Source organism: Grampus griseus (assembly GCF_964374135.1).
Source record: "Grampus griseus genome assembly, chromosome: 8".
Classification (NCBI taxonomy): Eukaryota; Metazoa; Chordata; class Mammalia; order Artiodactyla; family Delphinidae; genus Grampus; species Grampus griseus.
In genome coordinates, this window is record NC_139002.1 from 105,713,551 (window position 1) to 105,735,715 (window position 22,165).

A 22,165-nucleotide genomic window follows, 5' to 3' on the forward strand; every position below is an offset into this window, starting at 1 on the left:
AGAAGAGTACACATCATAAATGAAATTTTCACAGTCTGAAACTCACCTGGGTAATTGGGTCCCGGGTATCTCCTTTGTCCCCTTTCAGTCATACCCTCCTCTCTGCCGAGGGCAGCCAGTATCCTGATACTTAACTGCATTAAGTTTTGTTCCTTAAATAAATAGAATCTTATGGTATGTTCACTTGTGTCTGAGTTTTTCTCTTGACATTGTGTGTGAGATTGTTGGGGATATACCTAGAAGTGAAATTGCTAGGTCGTAGAGGTGTGCATATATTCCATTTTGGAAAACTGTGGCTGCATCTACTAAAGTGGCTGTCCCAGATTACCCTTTCCCCAGCAGTGTGTGACGTTCCGCTTACTCCATACTATATCATTAATAGCTCATATCTTTCTTTCATGCTTTTCATTTTAGCTACACCCCTAGCTGTGTAGTGATACCTTACAGTAGTTTTAATTTGCACTAGTGAAGTCAAGCACCTTTTCATGCTTTTTTTGGTTGTTTAGTTATCCTTTTTCATTTTTATCTTTTTAAAATTTTATTGAACTATAGTTGATTTACAGTGCTGTGTTAATTTCTGCTGCACAACAAAGTGACTCAGTTATACATACATATATACCCATACACACACACATTCTTTTTCTTTTGTTTTCATTCATTCATTCATCATTAATTTATTTATTTTTGGCCATGCCACGCGGCATGTGGGATCTTACTTAGTTCCCCTACCGGGGATTGAACCTGTGCCCCCTGCAGTGGGAGCACGGAGTCTTAACCACTGGACCGCCAGAGAAATCCCAATATATACATTCTTTTTAATATTCTTTTCCATTATGGTTTATCACAGGTTATTGAATATAGTTCCCTGTGCTATACAGTAGGACCTTGTTGTTTATCCATCTTATATACAATATTTTGCATCTGCTAATCCCAAACTCTCAATCCTTCCCTTCCCCAACCCCCTAGTTATTCTTTTTTAACGAAGAGTAATATTTGTCTCCTTTTCTTTTGTCTGTTGCATTATCTGTTTTATCGTATTAACTCTCTGTTGCTTCATAGCAATTATCCCCAAACTCAGTGGTTTATAACACCAGTAAACATTTAATATCTCATAGTTTTTGTGGGTTAGGAACTTGGGAGCGACTTGGCTGGGCCATTTGGCTTGGATGTTATCAGCCTCTGAAGGCTTGACTGGAGTTGGAGGATCCTTCCCAAGGTGGCTCATTCACATGCCTGGCAAGTTAGTCCTGGCTGTCGGTGGGAGGCCACAGTTCCTTTTCATGTAGGCCTTTGACAGGATTGCCGAAGTGTCCTGTCCCCAGGACATGGTGACTGACTTCCCCCTGAGAGAGTGATTTGAGAGAAATAGCACCAAGTGGAAGCTATCATTTTTATGACACAACCTCAAAAGTCTCAGTGCATTTAACAGCGGCCATGGCTCATGGGCCCAGCCGCTCCACAGCATGTGGGATCTTCCCGGACCGGGGCACGAACCCGTGTCCCCTGCATTGGCAGGCAGACTCTCAACCACTGCGTCACCAGGGAAGCCCGTGGACATATTTTCAAACACAACAATTGGTAGGGTTTCTTTTATTCTGGATATGAATCTTTCAGGAGATACAAACATGGTGAATATCTTTGCCTACTCTGTGGGTTGTCATTGTGTCTCTGGAGGAAGAGGAGTTAATGTAGTTCAGTTGATTAATTTTTCCTTTATGGCTAGCCCCTTACATATTACTTTGAAGAAAATCTCAAAATAATTATCTTGTTTCTTCTGTAAATATGTCAGTATAGATCTTTCAAAAATAAACTTTTTTTTGTTTTAACCATAACATAACCACAGAACTATAACATCTAAATAAAACTCCCACAAAGCAGTTGCTTGATACTATCTAGTACCTAGTCGGAGTTGAAATTTCCAATTGTCTCAAATGTGATAATTTTTATATATACAGTTTTGTAATTTTGGCAAATCAGGATCCGAATAAGGTCTACCAGTTAAAACAATTCCCCCTACCTCACTTGCCATCTGTGGAAGACCTCGATTTTTTTTGTCTTGTAGTATCCCCACAGTGTCCTCTGCCTTGTAAGCAGGTAGTTGTAAGTTTCTCTGTTTGGGCGTAACCTTTCCTGCAGTCTCGCTCATGTGTCTTCTTTGGTTGTGATCTGTCTCTGGAGGTTGAATGTGGACCCAAATTGAAATTTTTAAAGGGCTTCCAACCTAAATCACATTGAAATCCATTCAGATTATAGTTCTAGACTTAAAATGTAATAATGTTTGTTTTGAAATGTACTCTGTGTGTTTGTGAGGCCATCTGAGAGTGCATTTTTTGTTTCTTTAGAAGACCCCACACTGACGGTAAGCCTTGCCCTCTTGAAGATACCACACCCTCTCTAGTTTAAATGTTGCAGGGCATAACATAAGGTGGTGTGATACTTTTTGCAAACCCCCACCTCCCAGGTTTTTTGTTTTGTTTTTTCACTTGACATATTGTTGGTACAACAATATTATGTTAATTTCAGGTGTACAGCATAGTGATTGGATATTTAAATACATTACAAGATGATCACTACCTAAATCTTATTAATTAGACTTTCCATGTTAACCGTCTACTTTTTTTTCCCTCCTTATACTGTCCACTAGCTTTCCTTCTCTCATGGCTGATTTTTTGAGTTGTGATGACTAAGTTTTAAGGGTTGATGACTCAAAATCTTTTTAGGCCACCTTAAATTTCCAGTCTTCCCCAGTTTCTGACTTTCCCTTCTAGCAGAAAATTTAGCACCGAAAAATTACAAAAATTAATGACGTAATTAAGATGAATGTTAGCGAAGTAGACAAAGTATTTCTTAGAATTCATGTATGTGTAAAGTTTCAACTTAGTTGTTTTCTTAACAGTTCTGAAACTGATTACTGTGATTGGAACGAGCTGGGTAGGTAGAAGGAGATTGTCACTTTGTCTGTATTGTTACAATAGTTTAGAAGAATGTATTTGTGTATTATTTGTATAAATTCAAATGATTTATTGTAAGAATGCAAACTATGAAAAACAAAGAAGGCCTTTCTCTGACTCCATGTCATGGGTTTCCTTAACGAAAGGGTGACTGGGTGCAGTGACCCTGCCGCAGTACCAGCTAGAAGTCAGGACACCTGGCTTTGGTATGCTCTGCAGAGCAGGTCTCAGTATACATTTGTTGAATTTAAAAAAAAAAAGTTGTTTTAATACACATAGTATTTCATTTATTTTTTAAAATTTATTTTATTTATTATCATTTATTTTTGGCTGTGTTGGGCCTTCGTTGCTGCGCGCAGGGGCTACTCTTTGTTGTGGTGCGCAGGCTTCTCTTGTTGTGGAGCACGGGCTTCTCTTGTTGTGGAGCACGGGCTCTAGGCGCACGAGCTTCAGTAGTTGTGGCTCACGGGCTCTAGAGCGCAGGCTCAGTAGTTGTGGCGCACGGGCTTCGTTGCTCCACGGCATGTGGGATCATCCCGGACCAGGGCTCAAACCCATGTGCCCTGTATTGGCAGGCGGATTCCTAACCATTGCGCCTCCAGGGAAGCCCAAATTGTACTTTAAAAGTATGGTTCAACTTCAAGTAAGAGCTAAATTTTCAGTGTTTTGTTTTTAAATGAGTGTACATAAAGGATACCAATTGTTGACCATAATTCTTTCAGCAAATATCTGGGTGCCTGCCCAGTGCCAGGCCTGGTGCTTTCAATGCTTTGGTCACATGTGGTTTAAAAAGATGGCATGCTGGTGCCCTCAGTGAATCAGGACAGTGTCTCAATAGAGATACAGTGCAAGCTACATATGTAATCATAAATTTTCTAGTGGCCTTATGAAAAGGAAACAGGTAAAATTAATTTTAATGTATTTTATTTAACCCAGTAATACAAAATATTGTCAGTTCAGCATGTCATATAAAATTATTAATGAGATATTTTCACTTCTTTCTTTTGTACTGAGTCTTTGAAGTCAAGTGTATATTTTACACGTACGTACTTCTCAGTTCGAACTAGCTATGTTTCATGTGCTTAAAGCCTTACATGGCTACCACAGTGGACCGCATAGATCAGATTATCACCACTGTTATTATTGCTCATGTGGAGTGGCAGAGGACACTGAATAGGAACGCAAGTAAACGGTGGCTTAAAGGGCCAGAGGAGATGCAAGGAGATGAAGTAGGAAGCTGTTCTTGTCCTCCGGGTGGTGGCAGAGGAAGATGAAGAAGGGGAGATACTCAGAAGATGGAGTTGACAAAATTTTGATGAATTGGATATTGGAAGGGAAAAGAGGAGCCAGACTCTGTCTTTTACAACTGGGATGTGCCTTTTCTGGGACAGGGAGAACTTAGTGAGGAAAAGGTTTGGTTGCTGGTCAGTGTATGATAGAGAGCAAAAACCCGTTTAGGAGATACTAAATTTAATGTGCTTGCAAGACATCCAAGGGGAAATGTCTGCTAATAGTTGGGTACCTGTGTTTGAAGTGCAGAGATGGCCTTAGTTGGTTTTATAAATTTGAATCGCAACTGTGTTTACAGAGGTATATTTAAAAACCTGTGGAAACGGCTTCATTTATTCAACAAAACCATTTTTTGTTTTTTTTGAAGTCTCCCCAGGCCTTGTTTTGGTTGCTTCGGCAACAGGGTGAGTAGAAGACATGGAAGTGGACACCCCAGCCACTGTAGTCAGCTGGGGAGAGTGTACCTAGGTAGTGTCCACAGTCTGAACCCTGTGGGAACCTCTGCCTCGGAGGAGACCGAGAGGTGGCCAGTGAGAAAACAAGGTGGGTGTGATCTCAAAGAAGCCAAGTGAGGAGAAGGTGCCAGTAAGGAGGGCCTCCTGGTGAACAGTACTGAATGCTCCCGAGAGCGAGGTTGAGAGGAGGACAGAAGAGTTTCACTTAGGTTTAGCCCCATCTGGAGGTCACTGGTGACTTAAAAAGGCAGTTTCAGTTGAGTGGTACAGATTGGAATGAGCTGAAGAGGGAATGCTTTGAGACAAAGGGCTCCTTTTCTTACTTTTAAATAACCACTACAAACCATTGAGAAGACAGGCCCAGTAGAAAAATGAACAAAGGATATAAACAGACAGTGGGCAGAAAAGTGGAGTATAAATGGCTCTTAGACATGAACAGTGCTCTTAAGAGAAAAAGACGTTGTTGGGCAGGGTGTGAAGAACCAGGCATACATACTTCCATTGGTGGTGGGAATGTGGATAGCCATGACCTCCAGTGGCTATTGTGCAGCTAATTAGAAATGAACATTATTTAATCCAGCAGTTCCACTTCTGGGAACCCTGGCATTTTTTGGTGATAGTGAAAATTGAAAACTAAATGATCCATCAGTGGTGGCCTGATTAAATCAACTGTAATGTAAAGGAAAGTCAGTATCAGCTAAAACTTTTTTTTTATTTTTTGGCTGCGTTGGGTTTTCGCTGCTGTGCGCGGGCTTTCTCTAGTTGTGGCGAGTGGGGGCTACTCTTCGTTGTGGTGCATGAGCTTTTCATTGCGGTGGCTTCTCGTTGCGGAGCGCAGGCTCTAGGCGTGCGGGCTTCAGTAGTTTTGGTACGCAGGCTCAGTAGTTGTGGCTCACGGGCTCTAGGACACAGGCTCAGTAGTTGTGGTACATGGGCTTAGTTGTTCTGCGGCATGTGGAATCTGCCCAGACCAGGGCTCGAACCTGCGAACCTGCGATTTTTAACCACTGTGCCACCAGGGAAGTCTCGCTAAAACATTTTATTCTTCAAAAGGTAGAATTTGGTTTTGTTTTTTCTACCATGCTATAAACCAGGGACTTTGAGAGTGATTCTTTCCCCCCATTTTAAAAGATTGAAAAAAATATCAGTGGGTCTGGTATAGGCACAGAAGGTATGTGAAAATATGCCTTTGAAGAGCGATGTTAAGCCTGTCATTCTCTCTTGACTTTCTGCCTTTTAACACACTTCACATGAATTATTAGTCTATATTCCCATCTCCAGATACCTGTTAGGGTTCTTTTTAAAGGATCCTGTCCTGTTTTATATATGTTCTGAGTTGTATACCACAGGAAAGATGGGTATAACATATCTTACCAGCTTCATGGATGAATTCACACTCCAGTTTGCCTTATTGCATCTAAAAATAACCATAGTTCCTATCGTGAGAGCATCATTTTACTTGGTTTGGATCATTGATAAAGTAAGCGAGCATCTGATGTTGTCTGAGAAAGCTGGATGTAGCAATGGCAATTATACTACAGCTGCCTGATGGAGGAGGAAGACTTCCTTTGTCCACCTTCTGTGAGGGAAGGGACAGTACAAACCTCTGTGTGCTATATGTTCTCCTGCCATCTACGTTAACCCGGTTTTACTGATCTTCCTGCTTTGGAGAAAGCAGCGTGTTCACATATGGACTTAAAGCAAAAACGAAAACTGGGTACACCCTAATACACCAAATCAGTCTCCCAGCAGAGTACATTGATACTGTAGTGGGTTGGCCAGAAAGTTCGGTTAGTGAATATGTTGTTCAATAAAGTTCTTCGTGAAAATGAAAAATGTATCTTTTATATTTACTTAAAACCGAACAAACTTTTTGGCCAACCCAATATAACTTTAAATTCTCTGTCATTGGGACTCTCTACTTTAAGATCTTGTTTAAATTTAATTAATTTCATTTAAGAGTTTGAGTCTGTGGTTATTCATTGATTCCTTTTTCTTCATTTCCTAGAGTATCCTGGTTTCACTTATATTTCTTCTTAGAGCCACAGGAAGAAGTAGTTGAGAGTTTGAAGCATCTTAAATGATCGTTTAGTCTAATCATCTCATTTTACAGATATGAAAACAAGCTCAGAGAGATGAGTTTACTTGCCCAAAGGTTGACTGAACTGAATGCATGCTCTCTTGGTCTTCCCCATTAAATTTGGTGAAGTGAGGAGTAATATGATACCCTTGTATCATCAGGGTGAGGTAACCTGCCATAACTTTGAGGTGGGTGTGTGGTTTTATTTTTTTGGAAAGATTTTTATGTACTTATTTTTTGGCTGCGTTGAGTATTGGTTGCTATGCACAGGCTTTCTCTAGTTGCGGCGAGCGGGAGCCACTCTTCGTTGCGGTGCGTGGGCTTCTCATTACGGTGGCCTCTCTTGTTGCGGAGCACGGGCTCTAGGTGCGTGGGCTTCACTAGTTGTGGCACGTGGGCTCTAGAGCGCAGGCTCAGTAGTTGTGGTGCACGGGCTAAGTTACTCCGTGGCATGTGGGATCCTCCTGGACCAGGGCTCGAACCCGTGTCCCCTGCATTGGCAGGCAGATTCCCAACCATTGTGCTACCAGGGAAGCCCGGGGTGTGTAGCTTTAATTACACTGCAGCAGTTTTAATGAAGGCTTTTTTTTCCCTTCGGGTCCTAGTTGCAGCACGTGGGATCTTTGTTGCCTCATGTGGGATCTCTTTAGTTGTGGCATGTGGTCAGGGATCTAGTTCCCTGACCAGGGATAAAACCCAGGCCCCCTGCATTGGGAGCACAGGGTCTTAGCCACTGGACTGCCAGGGAAGTCCCGAGACTTTTCATTTATATGCTGCACTAGTTTATTTTTAGTCATGGAGACAATCTAATGGAACTCTCTTTATATTTTTTGGTTGAGAAAGTTGAAGCCTAGAGATGTAAACTTATTCAAAATTGTAGACCATAAACATTTATCCTGTGCTTAGTTTTTAATGTGAGTTGGAGCAGTGCTGCCCAGTAAAATGGTATTCTTTGTTTGTCAGCGTGGCTATTTAAGTTAAAAGAAAATTGAAAATTTAGTTCCTTAGTCTTACTAGCCACATTGCAGGTGCTCAGTGGCTGTGTGTGGCAGGTGGCTTACTGTATTGTACAGTGTAGGTCTAGAGCATTCCCCTTAAAACAGTTTTTTTTGATAACTTTAGAAGTTTTAGTGGTGGGCACCAAGAGTTATGAGTATGATTAGAATTGCCAGCTAGAAATCAGGTTTGTGTTTAAACGTAGGAGGAAAAAAATCACTCAGAGCTTGTGGCAGTGCTATAACCAGTTGTGACTTGGGCCCTTTCTTGGTTCATATTTCATCTGTTCTTTAGGATAGTAACCAAGAGCCTATATGAAGAAGGGCTTTTCCTTTTCCATCTGTCAGGTATCTTGGTTTGCCAGTTGAAAATCCCATCCTTGGGTTGAATTTTCAGTGATACATTCATTCATCTTCATGCTGCTTAGCATGTTTTCCAGTCTCTGTACTTCTATTTCACATATTAATCACTTGGTTATTAAGATGCCCTACAAAAAGTTTGATGTCTTTCTTGCTTTTGTACTCAGGATTATGGAAGTTTTTACATCAAATTAAGCTTGATGTGTAACCATGGCTGAGCCAGCTAAGTATAGCTTTGGCGATTGGAATCATGTAGTCTTCTGTACCATTGCTATACATCTCTGCACACTGTTGTTGTTGTAAGAGGCAGCGTTGGATTTCTGGGCTTTACTTTGGATGCTAGTTTACTAATTTATGATTTGGCTCGATTTTAATAGCGACTTAGATTGGTTTGGCTTTCATGTACGATGGCAGTGATTTGAGTGTCCATTAGGGTGCATAGCCGGACGATGACGTAATCCGGTCAGGTGCCAAAGTTTTTACTTAGTCCTTTACGTACTTGATTTTGCTTTTAAAAGGTGGTAGTATGGATTTACCTTGGGTGTTCTATACTTTAAAAAGCAGTCTTTTTGCATTCTTGTCACAGTAATTTTTGATTAATGCTTTAGAAGCCTGTATTCTTGCCACAGCTTGTATTAAATTGATTGGTTCTGAAATTAGCTGATAGTTACATATATGTGTGTATCTATGTGTATATATATATATATATAAAATACATACATATATATTGAAAGATGCCTCTGAAGTCATCCAAATGATGTTACTTACTTAGTTTGTTTCTCCCAATTATGAGTGGTTGTGTGCTCATTTTTGATGATTTTTGTGGTCAAAATATGGGTTTTTTTTTTTTTTTTTAAGTTGCAGCGTGCTAGGCATTGAGGATAAAATGGTGAGCAAGACCTCATAGAGATGGAGTATCTTCCCATCTCATTATCTTGCATCTCTTTAGACTTGGGTGGTTTGGAGAGCATTTGTGAGCACATTTGCAGAGATAGGATCATTGAGATCCACATTAAAATGATAACTCTGATTGAGCTGGCCTACCTTAGGGCTCCCTGATGTTAATAAGAGTAGACTTGCTTGATTTTGTGGGTCCAGGCTCTAGGCTGTATCACCTCTCTGTAACTGAGAGGTTGTCTTTAGTTGTTTGTGTATGATATGTGACACAAGGAGAAAATATTTTCTTGCATGTTATGTAATAGCTACGGCTTCCTCTTGTGAATTTGCATTTGTGAAGAGTATCATGGAATTTATGGTAAAAAGTCATATGAGAGCATAGGGAGCAGGTTATTATTCCTTTTTCCCCAAAGTGAGTTTTTAAAAAATAAATAAATTGAGGGTTCATTAAGGGTTATTTGGAGCGTCCTTTCTTATTATTCTCAGTGGTAAAGTAGGAATAATACCTGAGAGGTTTGAGAAGCGTGTGTATAATGCTGGCACGAAGGGTTTGCAAGGGTAGATATTCATTCTTGCTGTTCTTGAGTTCTGTGACTAAGCAAGTACATATTTAGATACTCTTTAGCTGAGAATCTGTTCCTTTGCTGTTTTAGGCTAAACCAGCCCTCATTCTTGACTGATATTTTTATAATTATGTTCTTACATTCTCTTCATTGGCCTTAATCAGGATCAGTAGTATTGGAAAGAGGAGACCCTTTTTGATAGAGTTATGTTATATGCCTATTGAGGAAGATGTGGCTCCTTTAAGGAATGATTGGCAAAAAGAAATACAAAAGTAAAAGTATATTATCTTTAAAAAAAATCTTGTTTTCCTTTTTTGAGGGGCCCCCTCTGGATCCATTTCCTCTGAAAGAATAACCTAATGATATCAACTGCTATAGACTGAATGTTTGTCTCCCCTCTAACATTTATATGTTGAAACCTAATCCTCAGTGTGATGGTGTTGGGAAGTGAGGCCTTTGGGGGGTGATGAGGTGTGAGAGTGGAGCCCTAATGATTGGAATTGGTGATCCCAGAGAGTTCCCTCATCCCTTTCTGCCGTGTGAGGACACAGAAAGGGCTGTGATCTATGAACCAGGAAGGGGGTCCTCACCAGACACTACAGATGCTGTGATCTTGGACTTCCTAGTTTATAGCAGTGTGAGAAGTAAATTTTTGTTGTTTGTTAAGTCATCCAATATATGGTATTCTGTTATAGCAGCCCGAATGCACTGTGACGTCAACTAGTAAGCTATGTATTATATTCTTTATTAGCAAATCTGTATTTTTCCTCCTTTAGCTTGTATGACATTGTGCTGTTGCTCCCACTGCCTTTCAATAGTCTGCTCTCTAGCCATGCCCCTTTCTCATTTTTGTCCTTTAATCATGATGTAAAACTTATGGTTTCCTAGTAATTAAATACGACGGGAGAATTCCTCCTTTTTCAGTTTCTGTATTCTTTGGGAAGACCTTTTCATCATCCTTATGGATTCCACCATCATCTGTATGTTTTAACTTTTAACACAAACATTTGTTTCCAGCTTAGTTAGGTTTTTTCCGGTGGGCTCATGTCATAGTTTGTCTGGATACTGTCAGTTCAGTTCGTTCCAGGCCAGGATCAGGAACTCTTTTGTCTTCATTTCTAAAACAGTGCTTTTCTCGTTTCTCCTTCACCATCAGCACCCTCTTGGGACCCACAGGCTTAAAGCAGAATTATTTTTTTCCATTTTACTTCTCTCTCCATTTATTATTTCACCAAGTCCTGCTTCATTCTTTCTGTAATTTAATTTGCCCTTGTCCATGGCCACTGGCACCATATTCAAAGCTTTGATTACTTTATTTTTATATTAGATTCATAAATTTATTGAAAGAGGAAGAAAGTTTAGAGTTAACTTAGTCCAGCTCCTTTATTTTGTAGATTAAGAAATGGATACTCAGGTCAAATGACTTGCCTTAGGTCACACAACTAATGAGTAGCTGATGTTATAGTTCTCTGGTCTCAACATTTAATACTCCTTCCCAGTCTAGCATTCTTCTTAAAATTTTATTTGAAAAAAATTTTTGTCAGTTTTGCGTATCTCCATTTAAGAGTGAGCTAGCTTTAGGAGGTTGGATAAGATAAGATGACAGCACTTTTTAGCCACCCCTCCCTCTTTCCCCCTTCCCTGAAGGCGACTATATTACTTAGAACTCTTTTAGCCAGTTAAAAAACACATATTTACCTCCATATGTGTGAAGAGCATACTGGAAGAGTTCATAATTACATGCATGCTTGCTGATTTTTTTAGTTTTAAGCACATCTATTGATTTCCCTTTCTGAAAAGATATGGAAGATAAGGATTAGCTTACTCTTTTTCCCTCACTGCACCCTCTTCCCCACATTCTGTCTTCCCCATCTTTCCAATACAGTTTTATTGCAATTTTGGTTAAATCAATATTTATCCATTATTACTTGGGATGCTATTTATAATGTTAAGTAGTAAATTATAAATACTTTTCCTAAACAAGTTCTGGTATTCCTTGGAAATGTTGTGTCAACTTTTTTTTTTTTTTAATGTACTAGTCACTAATTTAGCCTCACACTTTCACCAGTTACATGTTCAGGTATTCCATCAGCTTTATCTTTTTGAAGAAATTTTTATCTGCTCCAGACTGGACGGCTTGTCCTCCCTGCTGGGAACACATTGTCTGCTGGGACCCTGGGAGTTCATTTTGCCTCTCTCCTTCATTGAATTTCCTGTTCCTGTTTCTCTGTTGTTTTAGTGGAGCACAGTCTCTAGTAGTTTTCTGTGAGGAAGGGGGTGTGAGAGGGTAAGTCTTTTGAGACTTTCTGTGTACTCTTGATTGATAGTTTGGCTGGGTGTAGACTTCTGGGTTGGAAGTCATTTTCCTAATGTATTAGTCTGCTAATTATTCTCAGTGCCCTTTTAAATAATATCTCTTTTTTTTAAAAAATTTGATGGATACATTAACTTATCTTTCTGAGGATAATTTTTTTAATGTACTCTTTTTCTTGTATAGTCTTTACTCCATCCTGCATTTTTCTGTTCTGTTTTGCACTCTACGTTTCATGATAGAGGCTTTCCTGAGATGTTATTAGAACCCGTGGTTTTCGTTCACATTTAAAGTCGGGGTATATACACACACAACACATAGAGTTGAATCATATGAAATTGCCATTCTTTCTCAGCTTTGTTCACTATCTGTGAACATACTTAGTTCTCAGATCTTCATTTCTAAATCACACCCTCCACTAAAAGGAACCAGGGCTCCTTGGAGAAATGGGTGATTTTAGAGCTGGGGCAGAGAATGTACAAGATTAATCTAGAACATGTTGTTATGCAAGGAAATAAGGAAGTACTCAAAAAACATGGAAAGCACACAGTCCTCTGCTTGAAGGGGTTCCCACTGGCCAAATCTGGGATAACTTGAGCATCAGAATGAATGGTGATATTAATAAATAAAATAAGAATCCGTGAGTCCACACTGATAATGAATGAATGGGAAAAAGGGAACATAACCTTACTGGAATTATAATGTCAACTGATAAGTGTAGAAGGAACAGTAGATTTACAAAATAAACATCGTTTTATAACTGTCAGTAACAGTTGATTAAGACAAGAATTGCCAGTGGATGCTAAAACTATTGGGTGAGTGTTTTAAGAACATAATCTCAAAATATCTTCCTACAGATTATTTACTAGTTAATTACTAAGGGGAAACTGGTTATTTTACAGTGGAGAAATGAGGCAAATATCATCTTAACCAAGTGATCAAAATCCCAATAATGGGACACACAGACATTATCTTACTACTTATGTGATACTCTAGGAAAAACAAACCTCACTTACCACTTTTGTGGTAGTACTGCCAGATACTTATACCCTATATTCTTCAAAGATGCCAGTGAAAGACAGAGAATTGCTGAAGAACTGTTTCAGATGGAAACATGACATTAGGTGTGATCCATGATCTGGATTGAGGTGAAGGGGGATTGCCGTAAGGGACGTAGAGCAGTTGGCAGAATTGGAATGTGAACTGTGGAGTCTGTATGGGTTAACACAGTTAATGTGTTGCATTCCTGACTTTGTCGCTGTGGAAGAGAATACCCTTGTCGTTAGGAAATACACAGCGAGCCATTTAAAGGTAAAGGACGTGATGGCTGCAGAAGATGGATGCAAGAGCAAAAGTGACACAGTGATTAGTTGTGAACCTAGGTGAAGGCTCTGTGGGAGCTTCTTGTACTGCTCTTGCAGCTGTTCTGCAAGTTTACAATGAAGACTTTTAAAGAAAAGATTGGAGTGAGGGTGGTTGATTGGAGCCCCCATTCATGGGTGGGGGCTCAGTGGCTGTGAACCTTTCAGCACTGTGATGAGTTGAGCTCCTTTGGTTGGGAAGTCCCCAGTGTCAGGATTTTCAGGTGTTTGTTTCTTGAGGTCAGTGATTAGAAGACACTTTCAGTTTTCATCCTGGCTGGGAATGTCAGAGCCCAATAGGAGAATCTGGCTGGGGATGGAGTGGGCAGTTGAGGGGGCCTGTCTCTGCATTCTTTCTGCAGTTCACACAGTCCCTCTGTTTTCACTGGCAGGCCCACCCTCAGCTGTGCTGGAGTCACCATCCTTTTTGGCTTCCTTCTGTCATCTGATGGGGCTGGGAAGGACAGAAGAAGGCAATGAGATTTGGGAATCTAAGTGTTCATTATATAGCTTTTTCAACTAGTATTCCTTTTGCTCCCTAATTTTGTTGGTTCTTGGGATTATGCCTTTAAAAAGCAAGACAAAACAACCAAAACAGTTCTTTTACTGTACTTTTAGAGGCATTTCAATGTGTCTTCAATATACATTCTTTACCCAGGAGTCCCAATAGTGCATTTATATACCATTTCATTCTGTTTTGTATCTTTTGATCTTGTTTCCCACATTTTCACAATTTAGAAAAAACCAATTTCTTATCATCAATAGTATAGACCCTCTCTTTCCCGTAATTAGTCTAAGGGAAAAGACTGAACAATTAAACAAAGACCTTTTTCCAGAAAAGTGGGTTATGTCTCAGCATACTTGTTACAACTTAATAAGCACCTGGATTTGTGATGCTCTGAGCGGGTTGACAGCTGTCTTATCTTTTGGCTTCCCTGGATGGGAGTGTGCAGCACAGTGAGGCAGGCAGGTTGGTACAACTCTGCTGGGAGCCTGTGATTGACTGACTGGCTTGGAAGTGGGTGAAGTGGGTAATCTTTTTTTTTTTTGGCTGCATTGGGTCCTTGTTGCTGCACACGGGCTTTCTCTAGTTGCGGCGAGTGGGGGCTGCTCTTTGCTGCAGTGCGTGGGCTTCTCATTGCGGTGGCTTCTCGTTGCGGAGGGCGGGTTCTAAGCATGCGGGCTTCAGTAGTTGCGGCCCACAGGCTCAGTAGTTGTGGCTTGCAGGCTCAGTAGTTGTGCATGGGCTTCCTTGCTCTGCAGCATGTGGGATCTTACCCGACCAGGGCTTGAACCCATGTTGCCTGCTTTTGTAGGTGAATTCTTAACCACTGCACCACTAGGGAAATCCAGAAGTGGGTGATCTTGGCTGGTGGGAGAAAAGATTGTAGATCAGTTGAGGATCCTACAGCTACTCAGATTAAATGTCAAATGTATGTATGTGTGCGCAGGCGTGTGCATTTTGTGGAGTATATAACTTCATTGGATTTTTAAAGGGGTCTGGAACCCCCAACACAGAGTGGTTGTGATGGGACTAGAATTACCTATGACATTTAGAAATGTACTCTTTACACTAACATGCTAAGTTGGTCATGTCTAAACACTGCGGTGGCACATGATCTGTTCTTATGATTTAAAGCAAAAATTTAGGTGATCAATTAAACACTTTTTTAAGTTTTTGTTGAGAAAACATTTCACTGGTAAAATGTTTTTTAGAGTCAAATATTTTCTTCATTTTAAACTAGGTTTGTTACAGTTTTTGTTGATTCATTTTGTTTCTTTTAGCAAGTGGTTAGCATTGTTTATTTTGAGGGAAAATGTTGAGTTGATCAGAATGTAGTGTGAATTTTGTGGAACAAAGGCATTAAATAAATGGCATTTATTTTGAGATGCCTTGTAGACTGCACCCTTATAGGATTTCTGATTGGTATATTGTCCATAGTTTGTGTCTTTTCCTGCAGTATTTAGTTATAAATGAAGTGCCTTGGAAGACAGTTTAAATTTATAGTCCTTTCATGTGAAGCATCTGGTTAATTCACATTAGAGACGGGATTCAGCTGCAGCTAGTACTTCAGTGAACTTAATGTTCTGCTCATAGTTCCTAGTAAGTTACAGTTGTTTAAAGGTATTACACGGGGCTACTTGGGGACATTTAGAGGGAGATACTTCTAAAACTTGTTTTAGTGTTGTAAAATATGGTGCCTTTGTAGTTAACCCTGTGTTGAGTAAGAATGCCATTGATGTTTTCATAAGACAAAGATAAGCATATGTATTTTTTCTTATTTGCTCACTGATAGTGCTCTTACTGTGTATCTATTTCTGGGTTATTGTTTAGTGTAGGATAAAAGCTTAGGTAGAGGGATGACAGTGCCTTTTTTCCTCTTGTTACATAGAAAAAAATTCAATTAGCTAGTACTTTTCAATCCTCTGAGGTATAGTTGTGTGTGAAAGAAGACCTTGAACCAGTATTTTTAATGGCAGCTCTCATCCGAACAAAAGAGAACACGTTGTCATTTTTGCTCTTTTTTTCTTTATAGGGGAACTTCTGTTTCATGTGCACCATCCCGCTTTATTCTGCTAATCTGCTAATGCAGTAAATTGGAAGACAACCGTTGCCAGGATAACCTGTAATGGGCAAGGAGCCACAGAAAAGAAAACATTTCTTTTAATTTTTAAACTTGGTTTGAAAGGTAAGGTCACTAAAATTATGAGGAGTTTCATGAGTTACATCAAGGAAAGCAGTTTTCTGACTTGAGACCCTGGAGTCTAGGTGGACCTGGTCTGGGTCATCACTTTGAGCCAGGTACCACCTGGCTCCGTGGCGCTATGGTATTTTTAGGAAGTTAAATAACAGGCTCTGTAGTTTGCTCTGGTATGTCGTAGAATCTGCAGCACCCATGGGATTCCCAGTTTCCACAGAATGGGGGTTGGGGTGGGATTGAGCTGGGCCCTAAGGACTAGACAGGCCTAGTAAGCTGATGTAGCATGCCAGAGAAAGACTGCTAGTAGCGACCCAGCTACTGCTTCTAGGTCACCTGGCTGTGTGTGTGTGTGTGTGTGTGTGTGTGAGAGAGAGAGAGAGATTTGTGTTCGTTTTACACCAGCCAAAGGACATCTGGCTTCTAGCCAGCCACCTGACTCTTTTGAGTCTTAATTGCTATCATTTTGCAACTCTTTACTGAATTTTTTTTGTGAAAGACCAGAGGTTTACTTTGCATATTTGGCTTTTGAGTCAATTGGCACTTAATAGAAAGTGGCCCAGTAGGACCTTTTTGGGGCTATGCACACATACTTAATCCAATTTCATTTGTTCCATGGTAACTGGAGGAGCAGGTGGGCATAAACCATTTAATCATCTACCTTTCAGGCTTCACTGTCTCAGGAGATACTATAGTTGTTCTGTTATAACAGGTCTCTGCTTCTAATCCCCAGGCCCCAATCTTTCCTAGGCAGTAAGCCACTTCGCCTGTGCTCTCCCCCACCTCCAGTCCTTTGTGAATAACTCTTCCTCAGCATCCCCTTCTGCTTACATAGTGAAGCACCAACTCTTGTAGAAAGGTTCTGATTTGTCCAGTTTTTATCTTCATATTATTCTGTATAAATCCTGATGGGGAGAATTCCCTTTAAGTAGTCATTCACTCTGAGCACCTTGTCTCATATGGTTTTGTCTGTTTGTTTTTGCTCATGTGGCCCAGCCCTTCCTTTTCCTCTGCCTTGGGATAGGTTCTAACCCATAGGTATGAACTCTTCAGTTTCTTACCTGCCTGACTGAGTGGAGAATTCAGTTGAGGGTTCAGATATAAGAAGTCCAGTAGTATGCAGTGATAAGCTATGATCTGACTGTCAGATTCATTTATAGTTAAAACAATTATCCATTTTTCTGTTGTGATGCTGGATTTCAAAAACTAATTTTTTTTTTTTTTTTTTTTTTTTGCGGTACGCGGGCCTTTCACTGTTGTGGCCTCTCCCGTTGCAGAGCACAGGCTCTGGACGCGCAGGCTCAGCGGCCATGGCTCACGGCCCCAGCCGCTCCGCGGCATGTGGGACCTTCCCGGACCCGGGCACGAACCCGTATCCTCTGCATCGGCACGCGGACTCTCAAGCACTGCGCCACCAGGGAAGCCCGGCTTCTTTAACTTATTAACAGGCGACCTTAGAAACCAGCTTTGATTGAAGCTTTGTTTTCATTTTTTTATTTTTGTGAAGAAGTTCTCCTGTAATAAGATACTCCATTTAACATTTTCTGACTTTTCTGACTGTTCCTTTCTTGTGAGTTGGGAATACTGTGATGACCGCTTAGTCTGGTAATGTCAGCATATAATGTATTTTAGCACAGGGATGGTATGATTGCATAATAAACAGTGCTTTGCCATCTAATTTCATAACAAAATAGTTCACATCCCATTTGTACCTTAAAAACACAACATTTGAAGTCCAGATTTTCTTTTCTTGTTTTGACATGTTGGGTGTGCACTTATAATAATAAAATGTTGCAGTACAGCATATGGCACTCTGAGCACTGTTGAGTTATACCCGTGTCACTGCGATTTGGAGAGCACCCAGCTGCAGTGCAAAGTGATAGCACCGTATGTGGTCTCTTGTGACACCTGCTCAACTCTGCCCTGGTAGTGTAAAAGCAGCCAGAGACAGAATGTAAAGGATGGTGTGACTGTGTTCTGTTAAAACTTTATGGCCACTGAAATTTGAATTTCGTAGAATTTATACAAGTCACGAAATATCGTCCTTTTGATACTCCCCCACCCCCACCCCCAAAGAGTTAAAAAGGTAAAAACCATTCTTCACTCAGGGCCTGTATTTATAAAAAAGGTGGCAGACCAGATTGGGCAATCTCAGTATGGTACCCCCAGGTATCCTAGGTCTCTGGAGTTGCTTCACACACTCATGGCAGAAAAAATGGGGTGGGAAAGGACCTAAACTGAAAAGGTACCATTGTGGTTTTTGCTGTTGGTTGGATTTTTCTATTTCTTTGTTTTTTGTACGTAGGAATCTTAAGTGCATGTAGTCACCTCAGAGTCTTTCTGTTAGATAGTCTTTTATAATACCCTGATTTTAGATTGTGCTTATATTTATAGAGCCTGTCCTAAATGCCAGGGATTGTGCTGCTTTATATTTTCTTTCTTTTCATAATTTTTTATTTTATCATACATAGGTACATAGCTTACATAGGTGCATAGTTTAAAAAGTCAAATGGTATCACAAGATTTATAACAAAAAATAACAATCATCTATTTCATCTTTCCCATCCTATCCCCTCCTCATCCCAGCCCCTAGTGAGTAAGTGAGTTACTTACTCACTAGGAGCTGCTACCTCCATCTCTTAGCTGTTTACTCATCTTTATTACTTCCTTATGCATTTCTAAATTATATACCTGTAGGTAGCAGTTTCTAATCTGTCTTACTTCTAATTATGAAGGTTAAGGTTTAGCTCTTATATGCATAGCTCTTTCCCTCTCACATCTCCCAACATAGTTAAAGCACAACTTTGGTTAATATCAGTAATAAAAGTATGTATATTTTGGTTAATTAATCCCTAAATCTCTGACTTAATTTGCAGAATCCTTCTCAACACGGTAACATACATCTGGCAATACACTTCCTTGGACATATCCTTTCCAGAGCCCTCTGCCTCATGGTTTACTCCAAACTGGTTCCTCTTGACTTCGTCTGTAGCTGCAGGTGTCCCCCCTTCTGGGAGTCATCTTTGCTTCTCTGTGTGTTGGATCCCTGGTCTCATGGATTCCGTGTCTTCCTCTCATGGCTTACTGCCATGCTTTAGTGAAGCCCATTCTCCATCCAGTAGCTTCCTCAAGAAACTGTGAATAAATCTTTCAGACCTTCCAGGTCTAAAAATGTTCTTTTCTAGAATTGCTATTGAGGAAGCTGATGTCATTCTGATTTCCAGTCCTTTTATAAGTTTTTCCTCACTAGAAGAGTTTAGATACACTTTTTTTTTTTTTAATCTCCGATACCACGGGCTTTCACACTGTGTCTTAAAGGATCTTTTACCACTCAACGTGGTGCCACATGTAGGTCTTAGGGGGAGAGTCACTTCTTTATGCTCTGAGAAAAAACATTTTTTTGACAAGGGAGATCAGTGGTGAATTATAATATGTTCTAAAACTTTTGTTACTTGGATGTTGGACTTTCGGAATTGTTTCTCCATTTTCTGTCTTTCATAAATTTGTTGGCATTCTCCTTGGCTGTTGTTTCCTTTTCTTTGTCCTTTATTGTTGTTTTCCTAGAGCTTCCAGAAGGGCAGAGAATTGTGTAGGTTTCAACCCACTAAGCATCTGGAAGGTTGCAGAATCCTTTGCTATTTTCTTGTTGAGACTCCATGTCAGCCCAAATGTAGCCATGCCTTTTATATCACATAGACTTTGAGAAGAAATTCATAAAACAGTGTGGTGATCATTTAATATAGTCTTTCTGTCCAGAACGGGAAGTTGTCTGTCGTTGCCCTCATAGAGAATCATCCAGGCTTCCAGAGGACCTCCAGCCTTGGGGTCTTGAAGGTGTTGGTGTTCCTAACCTTTAGCAAGTTCCTGCATCTTCTGCTCACAGATAGGACAGATAATCTGTCCTTTTCACTCACTGGCTCTCATTTTCTCCCTTGGGCACTGTCCGTGATAGTATAAAAGAGCTTCGAGATATTCAAAGCTAGTTATTTTTTCCTCCAAGTGGCAAGTCCTTCTGTCACCCTGGTCCTCTTTGGGTGCCATGTGGTTGGCAGTCTCTTCATCTGCCCCAGAACAGGATATGATATTGCTTGGCATGAGCTGATCTGCCCAGGGAAGGCTTCAATAGAGTTAGTATCTCCCGTGGTCCTAGATGCAGTTGATCTATGACACATTCTGAGGGTTACTTGCTTATTAGTCACAGCATAATACAACTTTATGTCAAACTTATAAGTAACTAAAATCTTTGGACTTGTTTCTTTCTTTTAACAGTTTTCTTAGGCCTAGCAACCTCTACCCCCCACCCCATGTCATGCTTTTCAGTTTTTATTTTAAAAGGACTTTACATTTCACCATGTTAAGTAAATTTCTCTTGGTTTCATCATGTCAGACAGCTTTTAAATGCTGATTCACTCGTGTTTTCTGGGCATTTGGACAAACCTGTGGCATTCTGGTCAGTCAGCTCTGATAGCACCACTGGCCACAAGAGCTGAGCTCCTCCAGTGTCACCACCTACGCTCTTTGGGCTGAGCTCCCAGCCAGCTTGTCTGTCAAGTGATTCTTTTCCCTGCCCATGAAGACATGGGATTCCCGTCCATGAGTGTATCCCAAGAGCCATTAGATGGCAGGTTAGCCTGCTGCTGTTTCCCTTCTGCAGGCTGGCCTGGGGCTGGCTTGTGCTCTCGATGACTGCTGCTGGGACCGGTCGCTCACCGGGTGTTCCATGCTGGTCCTTTGGCCATGTGCCGTGATGGGAAGAGCACAGACTTGGGAGCGCAATGGGCCTGGGCTTGAGTCCCAGCTCTGGCCAGCTTATTCACTAGCTGTGGTCTTTGGTAGATCATCTCACCTCTTAGAATCTTAGTTTTTCCATCTGCAAATGAGAGCGAAGCCTTGAAGAGTTGTTGTGAGGTACAGATAATGTATCTAAAAGCATCAAGTCCAGAGTCTGGCATATGGTAGGCACTTAATAATTGTGAGCTGCTATTAGTCATTTTTCCTCCTTTAATAGAAAGTTGCCGTATCAGACCATTTACTGTTATTGTGGAATAGCTAGAAGAGATTAAGGGGCTATAAAGACTGTAAGCAGTGTTCACGTCTCATGTTCTACACTGAGCTTGTATTCCTGAGCAGAGTCTCAGCAGTCCAGGAGTCTGCTTTGCTGGTAAAATATTCATGACGGAAAGCACTTCCTAGAGGTTAACAAGTTATTACTGCTAGTCTAGGGACTGTTGAGATAGCCCTAAATGCTTTATGATTATACACATTATTTATGTCTTATGTATGTATGGCTGCCGTGGGTCTTCGTTACTGCACATGGGCTTTCTCTGGTTGCAGCGAGCAGGGGTTACTTTTCGTTGCGGTGCGCGGCCTTCTCATTGTGGTGGCTTCTCGTTGTGGAGCACAGGCTCTAGGTGTGCAGGCTCGGTAGCTGTGGCTCGCAGGTTCTAGAGCGCAGGCTCAGTAGTTGTGGCGCACGGACTTAGTTGCTCCGTGTCATGTGGGATCTTCCTGGACCAGGGCTTGAACCCATGTCCCCTGCATTGGTAGGCGGATTCTTAACCACTGCACCACCAGGGAAGTCCTGATTATACACATTCTGATTAAAGTTTGCTGGGCAAGGAAGATCGAAGGTTAAAAAAAATGGGGGTGGGGACCTTTAAAATTTGTGACCAATTTGCCATGTCTGTCTCTGTTATAGAGTTGCTTGTAACTCCAAATTAACCAGGGTAGTTAGCTCGTTCTTAAACTGAAGCTTGTTTCTTTTTTGGCCTTTTTTCAATGGCATCTCAATATGCTCTAGAATTTCTGATTTGGAAAGGCTGTTCTCTTTGGGCATCTTCTCTGTAATGGACATATGAATAAAAAAGTAGCCACTGTCACTTGATTCAAGTTGGATGACTCACAAACTGCATATAACTGATTTCACTTAGTAAAAACATGGGCGAGTTGGATTTTCCAAGGCTTTCCCCTGCACTGTGTTAGTATAGAGTTCTCTTTCTAGCTCTGCTGTTTTCATACTGTTCCTGACTTGCTTAGGACCAGTCTTCCTCCCTACAGTTTTATTTATTGTATTTACTTTTTGGCCACGCCGCACAGCTTGCAGGATCTTAGTTCCCTGACCAGGGATTGAACCTGGGCGCGAGCAGCAAAAGTGATGCGTCCTAACCACTGGACCACCAGGGAATTCCCATCCCTACAGTTTT

At 40.8% G+C, this 22,165-nt stretch overlaps 1 protein-coding gene across 10 annotated transcripts in view; it reads left to right on the forward strand.

Moving 5' to 3' along the window:
• PPP6R3 (protein phosphatase 6 regulatory subunit 3) overlaps positions 1 to 22,165 on the forward strand; it is a 125,634-nt gene that overhangs the window by 21,611 nt on the left and 81,858 nt on the right. For all 10 annotated transcript variants that reach the window (XM_082661334.1, XM_082661336.1, XM_082661333.1 and 7 more), the window contains one exon: positions 15,801 to 15,953. The gene's annotated coding sequence lies outside the window, so the exon portion shown is untranslated. The remainder of the gene's footprint in view (positions 1 to 15,800; positions 15,954 to 22,165) is intronic.